General features: G+C 34.0%; 2 long non-coding RNA genes across 5 annotated transcripts in view; one reads left to right on the top strand and one right to left on the bottom strand.

Annotated features, from left to right (window-relative positions):
* The window catches only part of LOC128546625 (uncharacterized), a 118,347-nt gene that overhangs the window by 27,501 nt on the left and 63,392 nt on the right, over positions 1-27,454 (bottom strand). The window lies entirely within an intron of this gene.
* LOC128546624 (uncharacterized) overlaps positions 209-27,454 on the top strand; it is a 42,358-nt gene continuing 15,112 nt past the window's right edge. Inside the window, exons 1-5 of one of the 4 annotated variants that reach the window (XR_008366107.1) lie at positions 209-408; positions 16,165-19,976; positions 20,986-21,394; positions 24,531-24,617; positions 25,884-25,970. This is a non-coding gene — a long non-coding RNA (uncharacterized LOC128546624). Of the gene's footprint in view, positions 409-16,164; positions 21,395-24,530; positions 24,618-25,883; positions 25,971-27,454 lie in introns of all 4 variants that reach the window. The other 3 variants (XR_008366108.1, XR_008366105.1, XR_008366106.1) reach the window with 3 other exon arrangements.

Here is a 27,454-nt window from a genome sequence, read left to right as displayed (position 1 = left end):
CTATATGTTAGTGACATGATTTCACGTACTTAATAACAACAGTTGCATAGATATGTATTTTAGCAGTTATTCTCAAACACAAGATTGCGTCATTTTGAAAAAAAAAAAATAAAGAAAGAAATCTGGCAAAATTTATTTAGTAATGACCTAATAAAGCATTTTTTACCCCTACGTTCTGCCTTTTATTTCGCACGAAGGTAGGATAAAATAGGATAAGCGTTCAGTTGACTAGCTTTAACACACAACCAACCTTGTTCACTTTAAGTATAGATTTCAGCGAGATGTGTGCTTATTTCACGTAAACCTCTACTGATAGAAGTTTACAAATATTTACAAAACTGGCTTATAGCAACGTTGGGAAAACGAAAATAATTGGATTAGATTTCTAGACAGTCATATCTTAGAAAGGTACAATTTAATTCTTAACCTTAACATTGATATTTTTACTGATTAGAAATATTTTGAAACTTTATTTGTCAGTTGTAAATATTATAATATCGAAATCGGAATGGGAACAGCCATATATTATGTTAACAAAAAGATCTACTCACTCAACGTTTTACCATATTTACCTAGTTTAACACATGTAAACAATTGTTACGGCTTTGACATTAAGTCTTCTTTGTATCATGCTCAAACTGAGGTAAGAGGGCCGAGATTATTTAATGTTAATTTTAGTATTTAGTAACGTTTTATAAAGGCGTTTGGTAAACCATTTCATTTGATTAAGGTAAACCTGTGTTTTGAATGTGAATTTTTAACGTACAAAATCCATAACAAGGAAACCGAAAGTCATTGGTTGTTATTGGAAAAAATATAAAGCACAGGCGCGTAGCTATGGCATCTTTCAAAGAGCACAGAGGTAATATGGGATTTGGGGCAAGGGATATACACACCTTGATGTATTCTTTTATACTGAGAATGGCAAATGGTGCGTTTCGTCGTGTATTTGGAGCAAAAACATTGCATGAGAATCTTATTCTTTCTTTTTTTATGATATAAAATGTATCATTTTACTAGGTATTCCAGTAACAGAGCACGTGTAGTCTATTGTTCAGTAATCAGATTGTTGGTGGTAACACATTTTCAAACTATCATTATGATTGGTTATATCATTCAAGAGATATGTTTATAAGTATACATACGATTGTTGTTAAAAAGAAAAACGCGAAATCACGATAACGAAGCGCGAGATCACGATTGCGGAGTGCGAAATTAAGAAAACATTCGTGATTTTGCACTCTGTAATCGTAATCTCATGCTAAGCCGTCATGATTTCACGCTTCGAGCTTCATGCATCTCCTTTTGTAGAGATATTTAAAGCGCGAAGTTACCGTGGCGAAATGCGATATAGTTCGAAATCGTGATCTCGCGCTTCACGCAGCACCTGTGCATGTTAGCGAAGCGTAAAACGCGAAAAAACGATGGCAAAGCGTGATTTCACAATTGCGAAATGCGAAAGTAAGAAAACTTGTGCGCTCCTGATCTCATGCTCTGCTGTCATGATTTCGTGTATCGACATCGTGATCACACGCTTTGCATTTAACTTCAAACGTAACGAACACGAATTTTCGTTTATTTTCGCTTATAAGGAATAATTTAAAATGTCCCTCTTTTAGCCCTTCCTTATTGCTATTTAAAATGAAATGCAAACTTGGTTATATAAGGACAAATTTCAATGCCCTTATGTTCATTGAAATAACATATACCCAAATCCAAAAAGTCATTTTCAGACGTTTTATACAACCAGGCTTTAACGTTAGCATTAGGTAGACACTGTACCAGCAATTATATTGAATCATTGGACAAATATTAAAAACATAGCGTGAGTGTTGATGTATCTGAGCGACATCTTTAAGTATTACACTGAAATCTTAATTTGATAATCTTTAAGAATGTTGTCGAAGGTCTTCTGAAATATAATACAGATAATATAGTTACCTATTAGGCCGCTGAAATATAAATTTTATCACCAAATATAAAGAAAGAACATATTCATTTCACTTTGAATTAGTTGTCAAATACTGTAACATTGTATGACTTGCCTGGTTATATGCGTTAATTATTTGATTTCTCTTTAATTTTATTTTCTACAACATTGTGACTATAGAATCATTGACAATTTTATAATTTTAACTATTGTAATCATATGAAATTTAAGTAATCGTTATTATGCGGGAGAAATCAAGTCTACAGTGTTTTACAAAATATCCTGTTCAAAAGTGTTTAGGTCTGAAATCCAATTTTTTTCAAGGTTTGATATTGTATTATAAGTTTATAACATAAATTTGCTTTTTTAAACCGTTAGCATAGACGGCGTATAATTATTGATGGTAATATTTCACTTATTCAGGATTATTAAAAATAAGCAATCAAATAGTAGGATAATGAAATTAATTGCAAAACTGTACCTAAATAGTTATGAAACTAAAAGACAATCGGAGATTTTCAATGCACGTTAAACAAACTAAATAATATAAATCAGTTTGCTATAAAATAATGCCTATAAGGAACATATGGTGACATATTTCTGCCTCGAGATAGCTAGGTAGCTATCCCAGTAATATTGTAAGCTTTCCCAGAAATGTGTGCCAAAAAAAAGTAGCAATAAATAATAGTTTCGATAAATATCTTTATTTATTTCCGGAAATGTTTAGCGCAAAATATCGAGTTATTACTTGGATCTGCTACGAGATACCCGGTAACTATTACGAAAATATTTTAAAAATTCCAGCAAAGTTGTGCATTTTTCTTGAAATATTTTTTTTCATGCTATGCTTTTTATTTCCAAGAAATTTTTGGCTATTGAGATAAACTTTTCAGAAATGTCAGGATAATTTTTTACGGAGTCGAGATAGCTTATCTAGCTAAAAATGGTAGTTGTAGGTGCTTACACAAGAGGTATCGAAATAATAAAGTAAAGTTTCGCAATAATATTTCCAGCCAGGCAACGTTCCACTATTGAGTTAATCTTTTCACTAAAACTCGCTTTTATCAAAATAATTCTTTAAGGTATCGCGATAGGTACCTAGCTATCTCGTGGCAGAAACATGCTACCATAGCAATATGTTAACGACCACACTTTGTCCTGATGAACTCGCTATAACCGGAGTTACTGTACTTTAATTAATTATGAAATAAGCAGTGATTGTGCATGAATCGATCTTCTTTAAATGATACAGACGTCTTATTGCAGCCAAATAGATTAGTTAATCTAAGTGTGTATGCATGGCATATTGTCACTACGCAGCTACGTTTCTTCGTAATGGCAGTTACGCGCCTGAATGAGCCATTGAAAATGAAAATAAATTATAAAATGAAATTCTAGGAAGTGGTTATAATGTTAAATATTGGAGTAGTGCTAATGTAAAACGGGTTACATAAAGATTCCCTCAATCACTTGGCTACCAAACTTCTTGACACTATAAACAATTTTATAACTCAATATTTATCATAATAGTTACATAGCGTAACATTTAATGAAGACAGTATTTAAATACTAGGTAAGTTTGTCCTCTCTATTAAATGCTAAAACCAAACTAAATTTAGTTATTACTTCTTTGTTAAATTTATACGTGAACAGCTAGTGGATGTATTCAGTTTAATAAACAATGCATTATTTCAATGTTATGAATACCGTTCATCAACATCCGCGTCATTATTGTTCACTTCTGCATAAGAATTAAGTAGATTGCCAAGGAACAAACAAGTAAAATGATGCTTAATTTGGCTGAAAGGTTTTGTTTTTATATTTCAAACTACTATTCCACAAAGAGTCAGTGTAAAGAAGTCAAAGAATAAGCACATTAAAAGAGTATTATAATAAATTTGATGATTTCTTGTATAATTGTATAAAAGATCTTAAGAATGCTTTTATTTTCATTCCATTTGGCAGAATACATTTTAGCTCTTTTACACTTGCATGAAAAAAAATTGTAATAAAGGAAGTATTCTGGAGCTTGCATTACGACACAAAACATACATTTCAATGGGAATTGGTTTGTGTATTGCTGATGTATAAATCAATAATGCATATTTGATCACAACAAAGCTAAAATATGTAGTTTAAGAGGCTACATTTCCTGCCATTTTCAACCTCCTATAATGATCGTCATCAAAAAGCTTTGCAAATGCCGCACTTTTTTATCACGTAATCCGTTGAACAACCAGTATTTTCTAAATAAAAAACATCTACATATCGCGTGATGAAAAGCAGTAGGAGATCAAGTTAGCCAGTTTTCATTTGGTTCAAATGAAACGGACGTGTCAATTTTATTACCGTATTTTATTAACATAGAAGATGGTTATGTTGGAATAAGATTTTTGCAAGATATTCTTATAAAAACCAAAAACCAGAAGGTAGAACCGTTGCAACACTTTCAAAATAATGCCAAAAAAAATAACATTCATCTTGCATTTTTGCCAATATCATACTTTTATATTCACACACTTTATCATTTTAGTGTCATCTATACATTACATTCTAAACTTGGTGGAAATGAACATGTTAAAAAGTGTCACCTAAACTTTGGGCGAGTAGCTTTAAATAGGTAATTACTACCCTTTGTGAGTAATTGTTGGTCGCTCAAATGGCAGACATTACCTCTTACCAGTAAAACGACTCCGATCTCAGATTTGCTACTTGATCTTAGTAATACGATTAGTAAACATGACCTGTGAATTGATAGAAATACTAGAAACCTGTCAGTTGACACATAATATGTTCACAGGTGGTATGGCCACGAGTACAAATTTCGAGTTTAGTTAAACACTAGTAGCTCTAAGACATATATATGTTGTTTTTACATTTTGATATTGCTGTGTGTATGTTCCAATTGTTTTTTTAACATAGCATAACATAACATGACATAATATACCATCACTTTATTTAACTCTGGTTACATGTTACAGTAACAGAAAAGTATACATATACAAAGTTCAAATGACTTTTTCCACATGACATGGTATATTATTTACAAATAATAAGTATCAACAGATTTGGTTTGTTAGTGGAGTATTTCTGGTATATCATTGGCTTTTGCCGTAGCGTACACCTGATAAAAAAATCAAATTACTTATGATTCGAACATACGCTTTCGCATTCAAATGTAGAAACGTATTATATTTGGACGGTTTTAAACGCTTGGTTTATCTGAAGTCAATCTATTGTTATTTTTCAGTTCGCCACTGACAACGTAATTATATTTGCAACATTTTTTTTTATTTCACACCTTTGTTAATTTAAAATAGGTCCATTTCAAATGACAGATTTTGTTGTCTCAATGTAAACTGCCAAAATCAGTGATTTTATTTCATTGAATTTTTGTCAAATCACAAAAATACCGTATCATATTGTCTCACAAGCTTGGCTTTGTAAAGAAAGTTACTATGCGACCCATTGTCTATTTAATTTCGCGAAAATAGTTACTTGTACATGTTTTAAACTTCTAGAAATTTCCAAAAAATGTAGTTATATGATATGAGGATTTGCTATATTTTTCAGAAATATTTTTCAACGCTCACCGATCATAACATGAGAGACAGTTGCTCTCCTTTACATGTAAAATAAGCATGAAAATTGTATATCGGATCCTATATCTGATACAAAAGAACTTTTCACAATAATTAATTTCAGGTGATGAATCTTGAAACAAATTCTACCAATTGAGACGTCAGTCTCCACATTACATTCCAAATTCCACTCCCTCCTTTTAGAATTTAGGAGAAAAGAATCACGGAGTATTACACTTTATTACTGTCTTCTATCTTTGTCACAGATTATAGAGCCATCGAATATAAGCTTGCATCCACTTTTCAGAGACATTCGCCTTAACCATACGTAAACAGATGGTCAGTATCCTTAACTTTTGGCTAAAGTAGGGGACAATTTTCTCAGCATTGATGCCAGTTTTATTGGAATCGATTATCAGCCACCACAGATGCCAGTTTATTCTTATGATAAGCTTTATTTTGGCTTCTGACCTGTTTAATACATACGTAATAACCACCTGCAGTCAGTATCATTGTATATTTTATCGACTGGTGAATGTAAGGTACATTACACATATACTGACGCTATAAATCATATTATGCGTGAACTCACCAAAGGTATTCAAGCTGTATTAATTTATTGTGCAAGGTTAAACGTGGCGTCGGCACAATTATATGTCATATGGCGACTTTCCAGCTTTTAGGGTGGAGGAAGACCCAAGGTGCCCCTCCGCGCATTATTTCATCACAACTGGGCAGCCGGGTAGAACAAGCGACCTTCCGTAAGCCAGCTAGATGGCTTCCTCACATAAGGAATCCAACGCCCCGAGTGAGGCTTGAACCCACATCGATGGAAGGGCAGGTGATTGGAAGTCAGCGACCTTAACCACTCGGCCACGGAGGCCCCTGACAACCTGTAAGATGTAATGGATAAATGTAAAAGACGTCTGCATTTACTGTATTTATGCGTACATATTTTATGGATTAGGAACATGGAGAAATATAGGTAAAAATACGGACAAAGATCCAATGTGTGTGTGTGCGTACGCATGCGTTCTTGCGTGCGTGTGTTGCTTAACGTCCAACTGAGACAACTATAAGATCATAAGGCGACTTTACAGCTACCTGGGTAGCACCGTCGATCTTCTACATGCTAGCTGGATGGTTTCCTCACATGATGAAACTTTACACCCCTAGCGAGGTTTCGAAACCACAGGTTTGATTCGAAATCAGCAACTACGGAGGCCCAAAGGTGAAAAAAAACTATTTCCACGAGAAACATTCTTTACATTATATGAACATGTAAACATGCGCATTCAATCACATTTATAAGTCTACTTGGTTTAATATCAAATTAATATAAATGACTTTTGTTTAAACAGTCAAAATTCAACAAAGAAAATCACAAGCTCGATACTTGGATCAAGTCTAATAGTGTAAAAACGGGCGATTCGCAAATGATTATAACATTCTTAAACAAAGTCAGCTGCGATATGGATAAAGAAAACATAAAGAGTCATATGAATAACTGTGAGCATGGACTCTTCCCATAACTAGATGAAATACCAAGTTGTCAAAATAAACATTCGTGATATGTACAAAAGAACCTAAGAATATCTAAAATACAAGTGAAGTGATCTGCCAATGTCAGCCAATATTAACCTCTTGTTTGAGCTTGAAAAGAAACTGATATCGATGTAAAACACGAATACAACAAATAACATTCTTAATAATGGCTCTCTGTTTACCTAAGCGTTCTTCTGTATGCACATAAAAACGAACACGAACAATGTTATAGATTTTAGTATCAATGAGCTAATAAAACCAGCAAAACCTCATGTTGTTAAATTACATTTGAACGTCATTTTAAATGTTTAAATCATGTTACAGGAACTATTTTCACGAAATTAAATCGACAACAGTGTAAGTCTAAACATTAGATGTGGTACAAACTTGTTGACATAGTATTTTACAAGATAACAAAAACAAATAATGTGCAGAAGGTAAAACCGTTGCAATATTTTTGAAAACTTCTGAAATAATGCAAAGAAGTTACATTCTTTTTTGCATTTTTACAGATTTCTTAATCATATTTTCAGCGACTTTATCAATTTTCAGTTTATGGGTAACCTTGAAACTAATTCTACCAACTTAGACATCAATCTCCATATTTCGGTTTAGATTCCACTCCCTCCTTGTAGAATTTAGGAGAAATGTATCACGCAGTTTCACACTTTATTAGCGCCTTCTGTCTTTGTCATAGGTTTATGGGGCCATCAAATATAAGCTTGTATTTACTTGTCACAGGCTTTTGCCTTAACCACACGTAAACAGATTGTCAGTATCCACAACTTTCGGCTGAAGTAGAGGATAATTCACTATTGTACTCGAGCCAAGTATCGAGCTTGTAATTGTCTGTATAAACAAAAGTCATCTATATTAATTTGACATTAAACCAAAAGACTAGCAAATATGATAATTTTTGAACAAAACAATATCTCAACTGAATACGCGTGTTTACAAGTGCAGTAGTTATAAAATGTAACGAACATTTCTCGAGGAAATAAATTTTTATTTTAAAGTGGAGCCTCTTTGACCGCTTACAACGAATCAACACAGTGGTTTTGAAAACTCGCTAGAGGTATAAAATTCCTTCATGTGAGGAAACCATCCAGCTAGCATGTAGAAGATCGGCGGTGCTATCCAGGTAGCTGTAAAGTCGACATAATTATGACCTTATAGTTGTCTCAGTAGGACGTTAAGCCACACACATACGCAAGCACGCACGCGCACGCGCACACACACACACGCACACACACACACACACACACACACACACACATTGGATCTGTGTCCGTATTTTTGTACGCATAAATACAATAAATGCAGACGTCTTTGACATTTATCCATTACATCTTTTGAATACCTTTGGTGCGTACATGCATGCTATGATTAATAGCGTTAGTATATATATATATATATATATATATATATATATATATATATATAAATGACAAACCTTACATTTTCCAGTCGTTAAAATGTACAATCAAGGTGGTTATTACGTTTTTAGTAAACATGTCAGAACCCAAAATCACGCTAAGCCCGCCCGCTTAGCTCAGTAGGTAAGAGCGTTGGTCTACGAATCGCGGGGTCGTGAGTTCGATCCTCGGGCGAGGCGTATGTTCTCCGTGACTATTTGATAAACGACATTATGTCTGAAATCATTAGTCCTCCACCTCTGATTCATGTGGGGAAGTGGGCAGTTACTTGCGGAGAACAGGTTTGTACTGGTACAGAATCCAGGAACACTGGTTAGGTTAACTGCCCGCCATTACATGACTGAAATACTGTTGAAAAACGGCGTTAAACCTAAAACAAACAAACAAACAAACAAACAAAATTACGCTAATTATAAAAAATGGAATGCGTGTTGACTATATTAATAATCGATTCGATATGGATATAGAAAACATAAAGAACCCTAAATATAACTGTACGCATGTACTCCCATAACGAATTAAAATACCAAGTTGTCAAAATAAACTTTTGTGATATGTACTAAATAGCTTAAGTCTATTTATATCTTCTCACGATTTAAACAAGAATTGATCTGCCAATGTCAGCCATTGTTTACCTTTTGTTTGAGCTTGAAAAGAAAATTATATCAATGTAAAATATGAATAAAGATATGATTATCATGCACAATATGTTAAATTGTCCGACATTCTTTTTTAACAAATAACATTCTTAATAATGGTTAACTTTTGAGGCGTGCTTCTCGCATAACCATTGATTATATAAACGAACACAAACAATGTTATAGATTTTATTATCAATGAGCCATTAAAACTTTTAGATGCAAATAGCAGATTATACCGACTTGAAACAAGTGCAAACATAGAAATTCATTAAAGCAAATTGGAATATTTTTAAAATATGTGCACTAGAATTAAAAACTTATAATGTTTTAATTTATAATGTAGCTGTCACATGTTTTACGAACAAAAATTATACTAATGCGTTAGTTTTCTTCTAAAAAATCAAAGCTTTGAATATTAATTGACACAGTATAAAGTTATATCGAGTTCATTGTTTAAAGTAACCTCCTTTATAATTCTGACTTTATAAAATCAACTGCAATATTTATCTGTTTTTACATATTTAAATAAAAATCCTTGCGGAACTATAAACAGCGTAGTAAATTTTAATGAAATAAAAGGAAAATATCATCCTTGAACAGATGTTACCTTTTATCTCGCCTTCTACAAGTTTGTTTGCATTTCTATTGGCCAATATATATCTCGTGTGTGTGTATGTGTGTGCGTGTGCGTGTGCTTGGCGACTGGTCTACAAATTTCAGTTTGTATAATCTCTGGCTCAGGATATATTCCATATCCTGCAATTAATTACCAAATTGAACTTTGAACAGATATGACATTTTATTAACTTTATCATTCCCAACAAAGGTTTTATCGTGTTGCTATGGTGTTCATTTCAACAAATTGATTGTCGCGAAGTTTATAAATGACGTTCTAGAATTTAATTGAAAACTGACGTAACTAAAATCTGTCAATACTATAAATAGTTTGCCGTGTTATAGTGAATACTAAGGTTAAGTTGTTTCATGTTTGAATGTAAAAATATAAAACGTAGTTATAGATGGACAAGAAAATTACCTCAAGTAGTTAAACTCATGAATGCGAAAATAACATTTGAGTGTCTTTGATTTACAAACGGCACTTCGATCGTCTTAACATAATTCGTCCTAGGAAAGAACTAGTCTTGATTATTCCAGGGTGATGTTTGGTGTATTGATATAAAAGACGTCATTGAGAACGTTGTGAAGCAATGTGAAGAAAGAGAGATCAATGACATAATTATATTTGCACGTTTTAAACATCATGCAAGATAACACAACTGCATCTGCGTAAAAACGTGATTTTTTTTTTCTTTTCTTATTTTTTAGGGTAGGGGATGCATAACAAATAAACTGACAACAGCACAAATTCTACAAACAAAAGTGTTTGCCACAGTACGCACATATATAAAAAGGCGTATGTTTTAACAGCACGTGAGCGCGAGAATCTCTCTGTTAACTCACGTTTTCACTGCTGTTAAAACACCCCTAAAAGTGACAGGAACAGGGAAGACCCCAGATTTTTAAGTTTAAGGTATAAGTTAAAGGTGCATTTGGAATACTTAGAAATGATATAAGATACAATAGGTACGTTAGTGTAAGAAATGTAAATACATAAGAATGAGGGTTGGTATGTCTTGGTGGCGGGAGGGATGATACTAAGAAACAATATTTGAGGTAACATGATTGTTTTCAAGGGTTTTTGGACGAGGGTACAGAGACAGAGTCTGAATGAGGAAATGGAGAATCATATGATAAACATAAAAAGCAATATCTTTCTGAGGCTATGTCTGCTGATTTCTATTGTTAGTAGCACACACAAACATTCTACATACAAATTTCTTGAACTCCTGTATAAGATACCGTCAGTTGGTTTTAGAAAACTGACACGATAATATGATTAATCATTACGTGTACGTGAACAATAACAAGAAATCATGTGAGATACAGCGATAAATATTTACCCATTACCAATGATATTAATATCAATACTGGTAAAATAACTTGTCGTATTGTGTGTGCACAGTTATTGACGATTAAAGTTGTGGCTTCTTATTGTTAGGTGTTATATAACTTCACAACTGAATGCCGTATTTATCTGCTTAAAAGGCAGTATAGACATAGGTTAAACCGTATTTATTGCTTTCTTCACAGGGCAATTCAAATTTACAAAACATGCATGGCGAACATATTTCAATATGTTTTTAGATGCAGAGGTATTTTAATGAAATAAACAAAATCAACAAGGTCGGGTTTAAACATTAGAGGGTTGACTCGTCCTGGGTATTATACTAAGCTTACGTGAGTAGACGTTAATAGCGTTTCGGTCACATACTATCAATTAGGTCTTCTACCAAACTGTCTAAGTTTTTGGCCAATCGATACAGTTAAGTAACACCAAGCACGCTACATAGACTTGCTGTTCCATCTTATTTGTTGCTCTGCCTTGACTTGCTTCGCTTTATAGACATACATCACTACTTGGACTTGCTATGTTTTCCAGACTTACTGTGCTTTTTAAACATGATGCGCTACTTAGACTTGTTGCACCTATTGTACTTGCTTTTTTTAACAAAAGAAGATATTTGGCAATAATGGGATGACTCCTCTAGAGATCAGATTTGTATGTTTTACAGGTCAGCTTGTTATCACACGGACTAAGACTATTTCTATTCAGTCATTCTGTTAATATTACACGCGCGAACCAGATGAAAACGATTCTATAACGTCACGACATTAACCTAAAAGTACAATTAAAATGATTGTGTTTCTGTGTAAAATATTGACGTTATTCTAAATCACTCTTGACACTAACTTATAAATAAGTAAGTAATTATTTATTCCTGTTCTTTTATTTAGACAGAGATACGATTTTTTACATAAAGAACAACGAAAACGACCGAAGTTTCCGAGTACCATGGAAGATTTTACCTTGTACATTCCTTGAGACATATTTGCAAGCTGAGTTCAAGCTATTGCAATTAAAAACACAAAAAAACTCTTTATAAATGAAAGGTGTTTGATGTTTCTATGGTACATGCATATGCGTTTGGACATGAATTTAAAAAAGTATCGATCTCTTAAAGAAATAACCTTCCTTACAAAAAATGTGTTTTTCAATATTTATACGTAGTTTTGTTTGCCTTTGAACAGATACAGCAATAAAATAGGATAGTCTTAAAATTGTTGTCTTTGTCATGTTAATTCCAATAATAATTAACATTCCTTTTAGCATAGAGCTAACTTTGTATTTTAGAACAGCGATAATTATATTTGTCAATACAGGTGTGCTTCTTACAGGTAAACAACTACTGACAGAAGTGTATAAAAAAAGCCGGATTTAATGTTCGGTAATCAAAAACAATAACTGGAAGGGATTTCTAAGAAATCATATTATAGAAATGTACAATTTAGTTATTAAACTTAACATTTTATATCAGTATTGATTGAAGATGTTTTGATATTCATATTCAGAGTAAATTGTCAATTATGAATATTATGTTACTGAAAACGAAAGTTCAAATGGTCAGAGCCGTAGAAAACTAAGGGTTGTCTGCGGTTAAAGATCTACGCACCCATCTAGTTATTATACTCGTAATGTCTTTGTATTATTCTCAGACTACAGAAAGAGGGTCGAAAATATTTACAATGTATTATTAATGTTTATTTTAGTATTTTGTAACATTTGATAAAGGCAATTGATAAAACAGTTACATCATCGGTTTGTGAATGTTCAAAGTCTAAAGACTACAGCACCGAAACCTACAGTGCCGCAAGATGGAAGAACATCCCTCCATCCTAAGTCTAATACAAGGATTTAACATAATGATTACCATTGGGTAGACATTGTACTAACATATTAATTCATAAAACAAATATTAAAAACACAGCGTGACTGTTGATATATCTCAACGACATTTAAAACTGAAATCTTGATCTGATAATTATGTGAATGTTGTTTAAGGTCTTCTTAAATATGATAATATAATTTAGTTACCAATTAGGCCATTGAAAGATATATAATCACCAATAATAAAGAAAGAAGATATTTATATCAATGTGAACTGGATGTCACAAACGGTAATATCGTACGACTTGTACCGGTGTTATACCCGGGTATTAGCGTAGGATTTAATTGGTTGTAATTATTTGACTTCTATTGGAGTTTATATAAACAGTGTGAACATGGAATAATTGATAATTGTATACATTTAAGTACAATTATATGGTATATCAGACAATCTATGTCGTCTGTAAATAACTTAATAATTATTATACTTGAAAATTAAATCTGCAGTATTATAAAAATATCCTTTTCAAAATTTCTATTCGGCTTGAGAGCAAGCTTTTTTTTTTCATTAACTGACATTGTGGTATAATTCTATTAAGTTTGCCTTTTTAGACCGTAAGCATAGACGGCGTATGATTGTAATATTTCACATTTTCTGAATTATTACAAAATAAGTAATGAAATAGTAGGATAACGAAAAGAATTGCAAAACTGTACCTAAATTGTTATAGAACTGCAAAGACAATTGGTGAATTTCAACGCAGGTTAAACCAACTAATTATAGCATAATTGCTATACAAATAATGGTTATAAGGATCATGTTAGCTATATGTTTGACGAACGTTTTGCTTGTCTCGATGAGTTCGCTATAACTGGAGTTTACTAAACTTAAAACAGAATATGAAGTAAGCAGTGATTGCATATGAAGCAATCTCTGTTGCATGATATTGACTTCTTATTGTAACGGTAGAGATTAGACAATTTCATTGTGTATGCGTGCCATTTTTTCACTACACAGCTACGCGCCTGATAATGGATTGTAATGTTGATCAGTTGCGCTCCATACACTTCCCTCTCGGAGATAAAAACATCTACATGTCACATGACGAATGCATTATAACGCCAAGCTTTCGAAGCTCTCAGTTGGTTGAAATTACACAAATATGTCATTTTATAACCGTTTCTTATGAATATTGGTTTATTTTCGTGTGATACCGGATATAAAATGCATTATTTTCAGCCGCCATGAGGAAATATTTTATGCCCCAGAAGATGGGCATATTACAGTCGCACTATCCGTCCGTGTGTGCGTGTGTTCGGGTAAATTATTGCCCGGGCTGCAATCTATCTATCTTGGCTTAAATGTTCACCATAATGAGAAGAACTGCCATGCGCAAGACCTAGAGCTCTAGCTCCAAGGCCAATGTCACAGTTATAGGTCAAAGGGTAACATAGTCAGTTTCGTGTCCGATCTATAACTCTGCCATTCATGAAGATATTTCAAAATGATTTGGATAAATGTTGACGATAATAAGACAATTTGTCATGCGCAAGACCGAGACTCCCTAGCTCCAAGGTCAAAGTAACACTTAGAAGTAAAAAATAAACAGGTGCCCGCTTCATAACTCTGCCATTCACGTAGGGATTTTGAAATTACTTGGCAAAAATGTTCCCCAAAATGAACCGACGTGCCACGCACAAGATCTAGATCAGAAGCCAAACGTAAACATTGTCTGTTTCTTGTCTGGTCCATATATTTGTCATTTATCACGGGAATTGAACATAATTTGACACAAAATTTAACTATATTGAGAAGATGTGTTGTGCTTATGACCTGGGTCTCTCTAGTCAAGGTCAAGGCCACAAAAAATTAATTGACATAATTTGTGCAGACAATTGCAGCATTCTTCGGCAAGCTTCGGGGACAATTGTCACTAATAGTGACATTTAAAAGAGACGGGTCTTGTTACCTCTGGCGTACACGACAATTGACGATAGCTAATTCTTCTAAATATATACTTGTAACCGCTCAGAGTCACGCGCGCAGGGTAACCTCAAGGACAAAAACATGACGTCACAGTGTTTATTTTGAAAGAAATGTGTTCATAAATTTCCCACAGGAGCTACTGGTAATCTGCCTTCCCGATCTCGAGCTGCTACATGTTCAATTTCCATACAAATGAAATTTAAACTGTCTGAAATGTTGAAAGTTTAAAGTATAGAGATGTTATTTGCTACTTTCCACAATTACGACAATTATCAGTCACTGCAAAAATGCCAATAGTTTTACGAAAGCTTAACATGACAGAAAATATATAGCTGAACATTTAGAATCTAACTCAACGCTTAATGTGTGTCGCATAAATAGTCAGCCTAAACCGAGTTGATATATAGCAAGATTTTATTTACACATAATTTTGGATTAAGTTAAATACATATACTGAGAGAAGCTTTTCAATATCAAAACATCCAGAACAGTTTCATGATATAATTCTGAAATGCAATGTTTAATGGAAAAATGCTTCAACAATAAAACTCACTTTAAATATCTTGGCTTAGTTTATTCGAAAAAGATATTCAGTAATTCCTTCCAGCTTTCTCTTGACATCAGTTTATCAAATTTATTGAGAGTGGGCCATCTGCAATAATATGAGTTTAAATAATTTCTTTGTAACAGGCATACAAGAAATAATATTCATTTTCAATTGTATTAAAAGTGCAAAATTTACATTTCCTATCATTTTGATATGTGTTGTTATATCTATCTCTTTCTTTTTATAAATTATGTGATGATAATCTAAATATGCTAAAAGCTAAGAGCGATTCGAAATTATCTCATTTGTGTTTTTTTTTATTTTTGGTGGGTTTAACGTCGCACTGACACAATAATAAGTCATTTTCAGCTTTGATAGTAAAGAAAGATCTTAGGTACCCGTTCGCATATTATTTTATCACATCCGGGCACCTTGGTATAAGCACAGGCTTACCGTGAGCCAGCTGGATGGCTTCTCAACGTGAAGAATTCAACGCATCGAGTGAAGCCCGAAACCACATCGGTGAGCGGCAAGTGGTTCAAAGTCAGAGACCTTCACCACTCGGCCAAGGAGGTCCCTGCGAAATTTCTAACTTCAATAACATTTAAAGATTTTTCAAGTTTGAAAGAATATGTAAATATACTGTAAGACGCTGGAAATACTAGAAATCTAAGAGCTTTTACATAAGACATAATTACTTGTCGTTTCAGAGTAATATGAGGATATTTTTCCTTCAAGAATAATGTTTTTACCGAGAGAAAAGAATTATCGGCGAGCAAAAGCAAACGCAATATTCAGTAAGTTGTACTGTCATAAAAATTTAAATTCTAGTTAAATAATTCTAACATATGTATATGTTCCTTTAACATTTTGATATTGCTAGGTGTATGTTTCAAGTATTTTGTTATGCAGTGCATTCGCGATGCTACGAATCCCGATTTAACGAAATATCCGTATACCACGAAAAGTTGCTGTGGTCCCGACTGTTCCTTCTTATTTCTATGTTACAAAATCGCGGTTTTACGAAAATACGAATGTATTGTTATGCATTCTTTCGCATACACGTACCGGCTAAGTTTTCACACCTTCCATTCTTACTGTGGCAAGTCCAAGGCTATACTGAACGATCTTCACGGTGAACCGTAAAATCGCTTTAGAGCGTAATGTGTCACTATCCATTAGCTGGAACTGTACTTAAAGTGTGAAAATTTAAAATTCAAATGCAAAACACATACGCTGTAAACGCTGACAAACGTTACTTGACATGAGGGTGATCAATGTTTTGTCTGATAAATATCGGACCGGAAGGCACACCAGTCATATACCCGCTACGATATCTAAACTTCTCATATAATTATTCCGAAGTTAAGAATTAATATTAAAGCCCTGATCATCTTTCAATTCCGTGCAATTCAGTGAAGGGTTCAGGTCATTTGGAAGGATAGCTGAATCGGAATAGGCAATTTACGCGTTTCACTATATGTTTTATATATGCATTTGTGTTTTATGTAACGTGAACAAGAGTGCCAGCATGTCACAATATACGCCCCTCACAGCAAATTAGCAATTGTATTTGTAAATGGAATCTTAATTTTGTTGTTGTTTAGTAATTATTGTAATTCTTTTGTTTTTCTAGTCCACAAAAAACTCCTTACCAGGGAGAGATACCTTAAAATACACCTGAAGTTTGAAAGTAACATCTATACTGTGCCTCAAAAAAGTGGCCTTGGTTTTTTCCTACGGTCAGTTATAAAAAAGTTACAATATAGGTTGTTTATAATAACAACTAATGGAAGTTAATCTTAAAAAACAAAAACAAAATGTAAGTCCACACAAAAACCCTTACCCGGTAGAGATAGGTCAAAATAATACAACTCAACATTGGATGTAATATGCATGTTGTACTACAGAAAAGAGGTCTCGATTTTCCCTACGACAAGTAATGAAAAAGTTACATTATAAGCTAATTATGGTAACAGCAAAGGGACGTTATTCTAAAGAAGGGACCTGCGCATGACACTCTGTCTCATGATGGTGAACAAAAGTTTCCTAAAAATCCCTCCATGCATGAAGAAGAAATTCTCCGGACAAAGTTTTCATTCTTGTATCCTTTGACCTTCAAGTGTGTCCTTGACCTCAGACCTACGGACCTGGTTCTTGCGCATGACACTCCCTCTAATGATGATCAAATGTGCCAAGTTTCATCACAATCCCTTCATGCATGGAAAAAAAATGCTCCAGACAAAGTTTGCATTCTTCTATCATTTGACCTCCAAGTGTGACCTTAGACCTGCGGACCTGGTTCTTGCGCATGTCCCTCCGTCTGATGATGGTGAACAATTGTGCCAAGTTACATCAAAATCCCTCATTGCATGAAGAAGATATGCTCAGGACAAAGTCATTCTTGAATTTGACCTCTGACCTCAAAGAGTGATCTTGACCTTAGACCTAGGGACCTGGTTTTTGAGCATGACACCGTTTGATGATGGTGAACAATTGTGCCAAGTTACATCAAAATGCATGTAGAAATTTGCTCTGGACAAAGTCCGGACGCCGCCCGGCCACCCATCAGGGGCGTTCCCATAATACGTCCCGTTTTTCAAACGGGCGTATAATAAAAAGTAAAAAAACAAAAGCATATCCAGTCCTCATTATATCTTACTTTCCAGATACCCTCTGAGTTCATATTCGAATAAGAGTTTGAGAGTTTAGTACCTAGATGTACATAATTATAAATCTGGTATACATGTAGTCCGATACAAAAATCGGATGTGTATATATCACGGCAGTTGTTACGACGTGTAGATACGATAGGGTCGCATAACGAAATTTCCTAAGCTGCACTCGAACAAAAATTCGATATTACGAAATAATAATGCCGGTTCCTTGGCCTTTCGTAGGACCGCGATTGTACTGTATATACCAATTGAAACTATTTATAATTCACATATCTTCGCATTCAAATGTAGATCCGTATCGATAAAAATTGTATTCAGACTGTTTGAAACGGTGGGTTTATCTGGTGGCAATCATTATATTTCAGTAATCCACTTAAAACGCAACTTGTTTTGATTCTACACCTTTGTTATTTTGATACCGATACCTTGTAAAATGACAGGTTTAATTGTTCCATTGGGAATTGACAAAATCAGTGATCTAACAGCGTTGACGTTTTGCCAAAATTAAAAATTATCATGTCATAATATTTAAAAAAAAACCTGCATGTCGTATTGGCCCGATGCCCGTGATAAATGAAATAACACTACACCAACACCAAAAAAAAGCTATTAAATTAAAAAGAATCGGAATGTTTAATATTAATTTTCAGATATATATAATAGAAAATATTAAAAGTCACTCCTGGACAAGTATATAATAAATAAATCTATCTGTTTTTCTGTCTACCTACCGGTTTTATATCAAAATCACCAGGGCAGACATATAAAAAATGTGTAGTTGCTACGCAACGTCACATGTGTACTCATGTGTACGCAACGTTATTTTATATATAAACGTTTGAAACATAAGAATGATGCGTAGATCTATAATAACGTGTCAGTACATGTAGGAAGTGTGCCTTCTGGTCACAGTGGCAAACTCCTTTCTTAACGGTCTCTGGTCATTATCGTCAGAAGGCAACCTTGGGACCGTTTATTACCTTTTCATCTTAAAATATCATACCTTAACATAAAAAGTAACAAAAAAAATATCGTGAAAACTGTCATTATAGTTGCAATTTAGATACCAACACTGGCAAAGTATGTATAACTCGTACACCCTGGGTAATCAAAAAGTTCAGGTGTACTGACATCGACGTAATATATTAACGTCCCTAAGAAGGCGCATTTATCTCCTACTCAATGAAGGAGTTCCCCTTGTTTCAAAGCTCGTTATATCCCGGGAATTGACCAGACATGGAAGTGACATAGATTTCTTTTGCTTCAAAGTAAAGACCAACTAAAAAAGAATTATCGTCTGAATGAATCAGAAATTGAAGTATTGTATCCTGCCGATGGAAACACAAACATAGACAAGTGTAACTGGAATATGTTCACAAGTGTAATTCTTACAATATTTCGTACCTCCCTTCTACAAAATGAAAGAAAGCAAATACGAAATATTCACAATATTCAAAAAGATCTGTGTACCAATTCAGACGAGTACGCGTTAGATGTTGAGACATTTGACGACCATAAAACAACACTAGAAGATACACTTTCAGCGCTTGCCTTTGACGAAAAAGTAAAATCCGAAGTTGATGATTTGATCAATATGTATACCATCAGGCCATTGAATGCTGCAGATGTGCTGCAACATATTGAAGACATCAATATGCCTGGAGACCCACGACAACAATTGGAAATCTTTCTTCATTCCCTTCCCCCTGCCATAGAAGACGATGATGATAATACTAGCGTTGTTGTTTATGAAGACAAGTCCAATGATACCGGTACCTCCACAAACATCCTTGAAAAAGGTAAACAAGAAGTGTCTTCAGTTTCTCACAGCAAAGATTATGAAGGTAAGATCTTGGACTTATTGAATAATAATCATTGGTCAACAGACGTCATGTGGAGACAGGATATATTCCATATCCTGCAAGTACATTTCAGATATGAATTTGGGTTAAAAACAAAATGTCTGCTGCATCGCTAGCGTAATTGAATAAAGTAAGATTATAAGCTCCTACTATAGGTATCATTTCTGAGGTAAAAACTTCAGTGTTTTCTTGCCGTTCTATATTTTCCTATCTAAATTAGGTTCGTGAAGTTAGTGGAAATAGAAAAACAGTAACTTTGTATAGGACGGCCGCGATCGCCAGGTTGAAATGTTGTTTTAGTTCAATTATCGTAAACCAAAGGAATTAACACATTTGTAAGACAGTAGTTTGTTGTAGGATCATACATTAATCTACCTGCAAGATAAAGGAATTAACAGGAAACGGGACGAATCCGAATTTTAAGACATTTCTGATATCGTGTAATTTGATAATTTTTCGAAAGGATGGAATATAAAAGTTTTTCAATACCAGTTCATGGCCTGTATAAATGAGCTTCTGTGTTTTGTGATTCAGTCAAAATACAGTTCATTTTGCATTTTATGGCTGGTGTTAATCCACCATAATCAAAGCATGATAACCAGAGAAGATTGCGGGATTCAAGTATGCACTGTTAGTTGCTTTATTAATATAAAATTTATGTCAATTGCAGTCAGCGAGGATGTAAAAGGTTAGTCGGCAAGATAAAATCGTTACACTGCTTGTTGGTGATAGGATCCCGTATCCTGTCGCCAACAAGCAATGTAACAAATAATATTTGATATGTAAAACTCCATATTTCTGGCATAACTTAACTAACGCGATAAATATATTGTTACCACAACATTTCCGTAACATTTATCTGGATAATGTGAAACTATGTAATGGTTATACTTATTATAGTATTTTAGTGAATACAAATGAATTTACAACAGATAAATAAGCAATATTATTCATTTCTAATGTTGATGGAATTCGAGAATTTTTCTTTCAGTGATAGATACTAAGCTAACATTGAGTGGAGCTGTAAATGAAAAGCAATGACATAGACTTTGTTGAGGGAATCATCACAACGGTTATTAATAAAGCAAAAAAGAAAGTCGGAAATGAAAATGACTATCCGAGAATTCGCAGCGTTGTTGACAAGGTTCTTAAAGACATTGGAAACATGCCTGATGTGGAAATACAACCAGCGGAACACAAATGCATCCTTCTTAAATTTAGATGTACAACTTATATAGGTATATTAAACACGATGATGTATTTGGAGAGCAGAAGTTTCCTGGATTCTCTACATGATCTTGACCGTGCATTGAGTTCCGTTCCTCCTTATGTGAGCGGTCAATTTAGACTTGATGCGACAGTCACGCCAGAATGTATGAAGAACCTGCTAGATGATCTAAGTGAGTTGATATAATTTATCTTTTATCAGTCATGAAGGTGCTTGTGACCACTCAGTGTTTTAAGAGATCGCCCTCGGCAGTGTCTTTTCTCATAATGTGAAATTTTAAAGAAGAATGACATTTTAAATAAATATGATTAAGCGTAGAGATAATAGATAATGTGAAAAATTATGACAAGCGCGATCTGTAGAGTCCAAGACTACCATTTTAAACATTCTAAATGTTAGGAGTGTGCAATTAATGATTGGGGTGACTATCCTCTAAGTCTAAGGATTGTAAATGTAAGATGTACATGGGACAACAAGCAGACACGTAGCTAATTTTACGCAGATACGCAACTGCGTAGTCAAAATCTGGCAAGCATACACAATTAAACTGGCTAATTTATTTGGTTGCAATAAGAAGTCTATATCATTCAACGATTGCTTCATACGCAATCGTTGCTTACTTCATATTTTGTTTAAAGTACAGTAAACTGAAGTAAAAGCAAACTGGATTATATAATTGGTTGATTTATCGTGCGTTGAAATCCCGCAATAATTGTCTTTGTAGTTTTATACCAATTTGGGTAGAGTCATTATCCTACTATTTGATTGCTTATTTTGTAATAACCCTGACCATGTGAAATATTACATTCACACGCCGTCTACGCTAACGGTTTAAAGAGTCAACTATCTAAAATAAAATTATAATATAATGGCAAAAATTGATAAACTGTTGGTTGAGAAATCGGCAAAGAGACATTTTCAATGCTAAAAGCTTTTGAACAGGACAATTTGTATATCACTGCGGACGTAATTTGTCACGCATTATATTTTCAGATATCATAGATATATCTTATAATTGTACTGTGAAATTATCAATTATTCCATGGTCCCAATGTTGTAGAAAATAAAATATAAAAGAAATCAAATAATTACATCTAGTTAAATCCTACGCGTATTGCCAAGGTTTGACACCGGTACAGGTCATACAATATTACAGTATCTGATAACCAATTCACAGTGAGATAAATATGTTTTTCCTTTATAACTGGTGATTACATTTTTTTCAATGGAGGTAACTAAATTATAGTCTTATATTTCAGAAGACCTTAAACAAACAAAAAATGCCCAATCAAGATTTTTGTGCAATACAGTCGACATCGTACTTGCGACCACCTCTATTAAGCGATTTTTGTATTAAACGACCAGTGAAAATCCCTCCCGAACTTTTTCAGTATATAAATTCATTCCATTAAACGACTTTTTTTATTAAACGACTAGCGACCACTGTAATGTAGTCCCGACAGGCAATATATTTGACCAAAGTATCTATTAAGCGACCGAGTACCAAAATTCTACCAGGCATTTCTTCATCTGTGTAATTAGCGAGTACGTTTTGCACGTGACTGAATGCAATTTACCTTTGTATCAGTCAAACTGACAAACAATCTAGCCATAATTTTCACGGTTTGTGGACTTGGAAAAGTGTTCATGATGTTAAAACAGATTTTGAAACCATATATGTATGTTCATAATAAGTACAATTACATTTACATTTAAAAAAAACTTTCCTTTTCATCTGACTGAAATTCATTAGAGACCATTCCATTAAGAGACCACTTCTTAGCAGTCCCTTGGGTGGTCTCTTAATACAATGTCGACTGTACTTGGTTTTAGATGTCGTTGAGATTATATCAACAATCACGATATGTTTTTAACATTTTTCTATGATTCAATATTGTTTGTAAAATGTCTACCCAATGTTAATGTTAGAGCTTGAAATTTTCGTTTTTTCGCACTTAGTCATTGTGATCTCGCGCTTCTCCGTTATGAGCAGGCGATACGCGAAGCGCGAAATCATGAAGCGCGAAGCGAGATCACCATGGCGAAACCTCGAAATAATTTAAAAGGTGTAAAAAACATTTTGCAGAATACTGTTTTAGTTAAAGAAAAATGATAAGGGATATACCTATAACGAAGTTGACGTAATGAAGACGTCGCTATACCGGAATGTTTTTCCTATGCAAGGTATCAGTTTCAGATTTGGTACATTTGTATCAGTATCATGAAACTAAGCATGTCTTTGTTGACTAGTCTAGTATTCAGTCTGGATTTACGACAAATTCCTTGTAACAGCTATCGTTTATAGACTTAGAGACATATTTTATTGCATGATAATCCATATCATAATGATATTTTCAAAGTGTGTCACAGCGAACCATTTGTTTTGAATTAATACTTGCACATACAAAACATTGATCAATAAACCACAGCTTGCACGTGCAATAATACGTACATACCTAGTGAAAAAAAGGTTTCCGTGCAATGTTTTCGTTTCAAACACGCTAACATGCACCATTTGCCGTTCTCACATTGATAAATAATGAAGGGGAGGATACACCGACCCCCACCCCCACCCCCATTACGTCTGCGTATTATGAAAAATGCCCTAGCTACGCGCCTGACAAAGGAGTGACAAACCAATCCATAGGTTGTTAGTGTCCGATAGATAGGGAAAATGACTATATCCAAGGCAGTCAGTCGAATGGTTTGGAGTGTTTTATTGACAGAGGTGATGTATATGCTCACTGACAATAAGTCTAATGAAGGTAGCGAGTGTTTATTTAAGTGGGATTATGGGCATTTTACTGAACATTGTGTATTTGGTGAATGTTTTACAAAAGTAATATTTGGTTGCTGTGCTTTAAATATGTTAAATTAACGACAATGTCGCTTAAGTTTTTGAAGTTAATGCTTTAAGAATAAAGCAATCGGACTAATAGAATAATAGTACGTTCTTTTCTTCAGTCTGCCTTTTCTTAAAGAGGAAGACTTCAACAGTCAAAGTAAGAAAAGTTTGACGTTTGTTAAAACGACTGCCAGAGTCAAAACAAGAAAAGTCATATTTGGAAACTTATAATTTCGTACTGGTAACAGGAAGAGTTTTGTTCACTGGGTTCAAAGCTTTAATATCCTCCACCCTTTCTACACACACATCTACTTCAGCTGGATTTGTACTTAAATTTGCATAATTCAGTCAAATAGGGCGTTTAGTCATGTGCCGTGGTAATGGGAAAAGATATATGATTTGAACTGATATTTTTTGAAATACAGTTTGAAAGTGTCATTTTATCTTATTTTTTCATTGATAGGTGGAAAATCAACAACAATATCACAAACAGCTGTTGAAGACAATGCTAGTTCTCCTCAAAGACATCAGAACAAATCAGTTGATGAAGGTAATTTTGCTCTTTTATGGTTTCGGACTGCTATACGTATTTCATGCTGTAGCTAGCTGATAATTATCAAAATTTATGAAACGAAGAAGACATTGTCGATAGTGAGTGTCCTGATTTTATTACAATTTTATAAAGAACGCACATGGATATCAATAGTTATATATAGGAAATCGGACTAGAAAAATATTAGTTTTTTTTCTTCAATCTTCCAGTATTCTCCCTTACCTATAGGTAGATATTTCTGAAATTGAAGGGAAGCAACTCCTGTGTACAGTTCGCATTTTTCTTAAAAAGAAATACTTCCACAGTCAAAAAAAGAAAATTTTATATTTGAAAACTTATTAGTTCGTTTCAGAAACAGGAAGCGTTTGGTGTATTGGTTTAAAAGATATAATTTCCTCCACCCTTTTTACACATAAATGTATTCCAGCTTGAATTTTACTTGAAAAATGCGCATACTTCCACTTTAACCAGGGCGTTGATTATAATCCCTGACAACAAATCTAAATGTTGTGAGAGTGCTATTGACGGCGGAGGTGATTTTACTCCTTGCCAACCTATCTAAAGGTTTTGTGTGTGTTTGATTGACAAGGTAGATGACCATACCCCATAATAACATGTCTAGAAGTTGTGAGTGATAAATTAACAAGTAAGTGGACGATAATCCCTTGCAACCAATCTGTTACTTGTACCCGTTTTTGCGAAGGTGATTTTATTTCCTGACAACCAATCTAGATGAAGGTAGTGAGTGTTCTATCAACAGGGGATGTGACTATAATTCCTAATAACAAGTCTAAAGGTTGTCAGTATTCGCTAGTGGGGTAGGTGGCTGAATTACCTGACTACCAATATTAAGGTTGTGAGTGCTCGGTCGACGAGGGAAGGGAACTATCTTCCTGATTTCTAATCTTAAGTTGTGAGTGTTCGATTGACGGGGTACGGTAAAATTTGAGCACCAGTTAGAAGGCTTTGAGAGTTCGACTGGCGTCGGAGGTTAATGTTTAATCTGACTGCAAGTATAAAGGATGTGAGTAGTTGATTAACGATGAAAGTAAATATTCTACATTACTAACAGTCTAAATCTATACTCCAAATATGAATAACAACTTAAAAGCTTCGACTGCTCGATTGACAGGGGATGGGTCTATACCCCCTGACAATCAATTTTCCTGATTTAATCATATGTCGAAGTAAAGGAGAAAGATATATGATTTGAACTGTAAAATACAGTTTAAAAGCGTCATTTTATACTTTTTTCATTAATAGGTAAAAAATCAACAGAAGTGTCACAAACAACTGTTGAAGACAATGCTAGCACTCCACAGAGACAGCAGAGCAAATCCGTTGATGAAGGTAACTTTGCTCTTTTATGTTTTCGATCTGCTTTACGTATTCTAAGCTATCGTTTTATTTCAGTAATATCTATAATATCTTTAAATGTTACTGAAGTTAGGCGGCAATAATTTATAAAACGAAGAAGACATGGTCGATAGTGAGTGTCCTGACTTTAATATAATATTATAAAGAACGCACATGAATATCGATGGTTGTATCTCCATGTCACTTTAACGTTTTGCTTTTGGCACAGTGACAACTATCTAAAAGTTCCCTATTTTAAGACAGTGTTGGATTAATACTGCTTTATATGCTAAAAAGTATCTAAATAACACTTTCATAAAAAGTCCCATCCATCCATGTCAGTTGTAAAATGTTTTTTTTTTATCCTTCATTGCAAAAACGGCACGGTATGTTGGGCTAGTGGGTTATTTTTGGCAAAAACTCATACATACACACACAAACACACATACGCACGCACGCCGGCATCCACACGCACATGCTTTTCGATAATACCCTTACAGTGTTTTCTAAGAGTAATCAAAAAAGGAATAGTTTGGAGAAAATACGCGAACTGGCCCATGATGTACATCAATTACATCACATTTCCAATTAAATGCCTTATTAAGAAGATTTCTTTACCAAATTAAATGTAAAATCTTTAAATATAGTGGAAATTGTGTCTTATATTGAGCTTGTAGCGATCGTGGCATTGACCGTGAAGTGGTATCAGTTTGACATATATCATAAAAATGATAATCTCTTACATTTGAACACTAAATTGTCATGGAAACAGCGACATTTTTGGCAATTTTGGACCCCTTATACTGATATGAAAAGTTTTTGTTTCCTCAACATATGAAAGCTCTTTATTAAAACTATAATTTTTACATGAAAAACATTCAATAACCAATTTTGCTATCACAATTGTAACAAAAGTGAATGTAAAACCCATCTAAGAAAGAAACAACAGAGGGATAATATCAAAATATTTTTGTTTTTATTTTGTTTGAAATTTGACCTTGAAATGACTTAGATCTTGAAGTGGAAAGTGCTGTTTCTCAATTTAGGATACGTTATAATATGAGTTATACCCATGGAAGTATTCGACGTTACTTTAATAAGTAAAATTGCCATACTGCTTCATAAAATTTGCATGGAATTGGCAGATTATGGCGGTCATCTTGGACGTCATCTTGGATTTCTCGGAAAGCCACATTTTTTACAATTTATGCTTGCAGCACCAGATAATGTAGACATTACCAAACATTTTTTTATAACATGCCTTGTTAACAGAGGGGCCCAACGTCATATTTAGATGTCCTAAGATTGCCACTCTACCAGACTCGAGACGCCTAACCCTCGTTGAGCAAAGAAATTACAAAAATAGAAAAAATGGAAGCTTCACAGGTCGCTCAGCACGACAAAAACGAAAATGTTGCAGGCTCGGTTTGATTGAGCCTGTTCATGGACGGTAGTGGACATGCATGCTACCGCCCACG

This window comes from Mercenaria mercenaria, chromosome 11 (genome assembly GCF_021730395.1).
Source record: "Mercenaria mercenaria strain notata chromosome 11, MADL_Memer_1, whole genome shotgun sequence".
NCBI lineage: Eukaryota > Metazoa > Mollusca > Bivalvia > Venerida > Veneridae > Mercenaria > Mercenaria mercenaria.
This window is presented reverse-complemented; position numbering and strand designations above follow the sequence as displayed.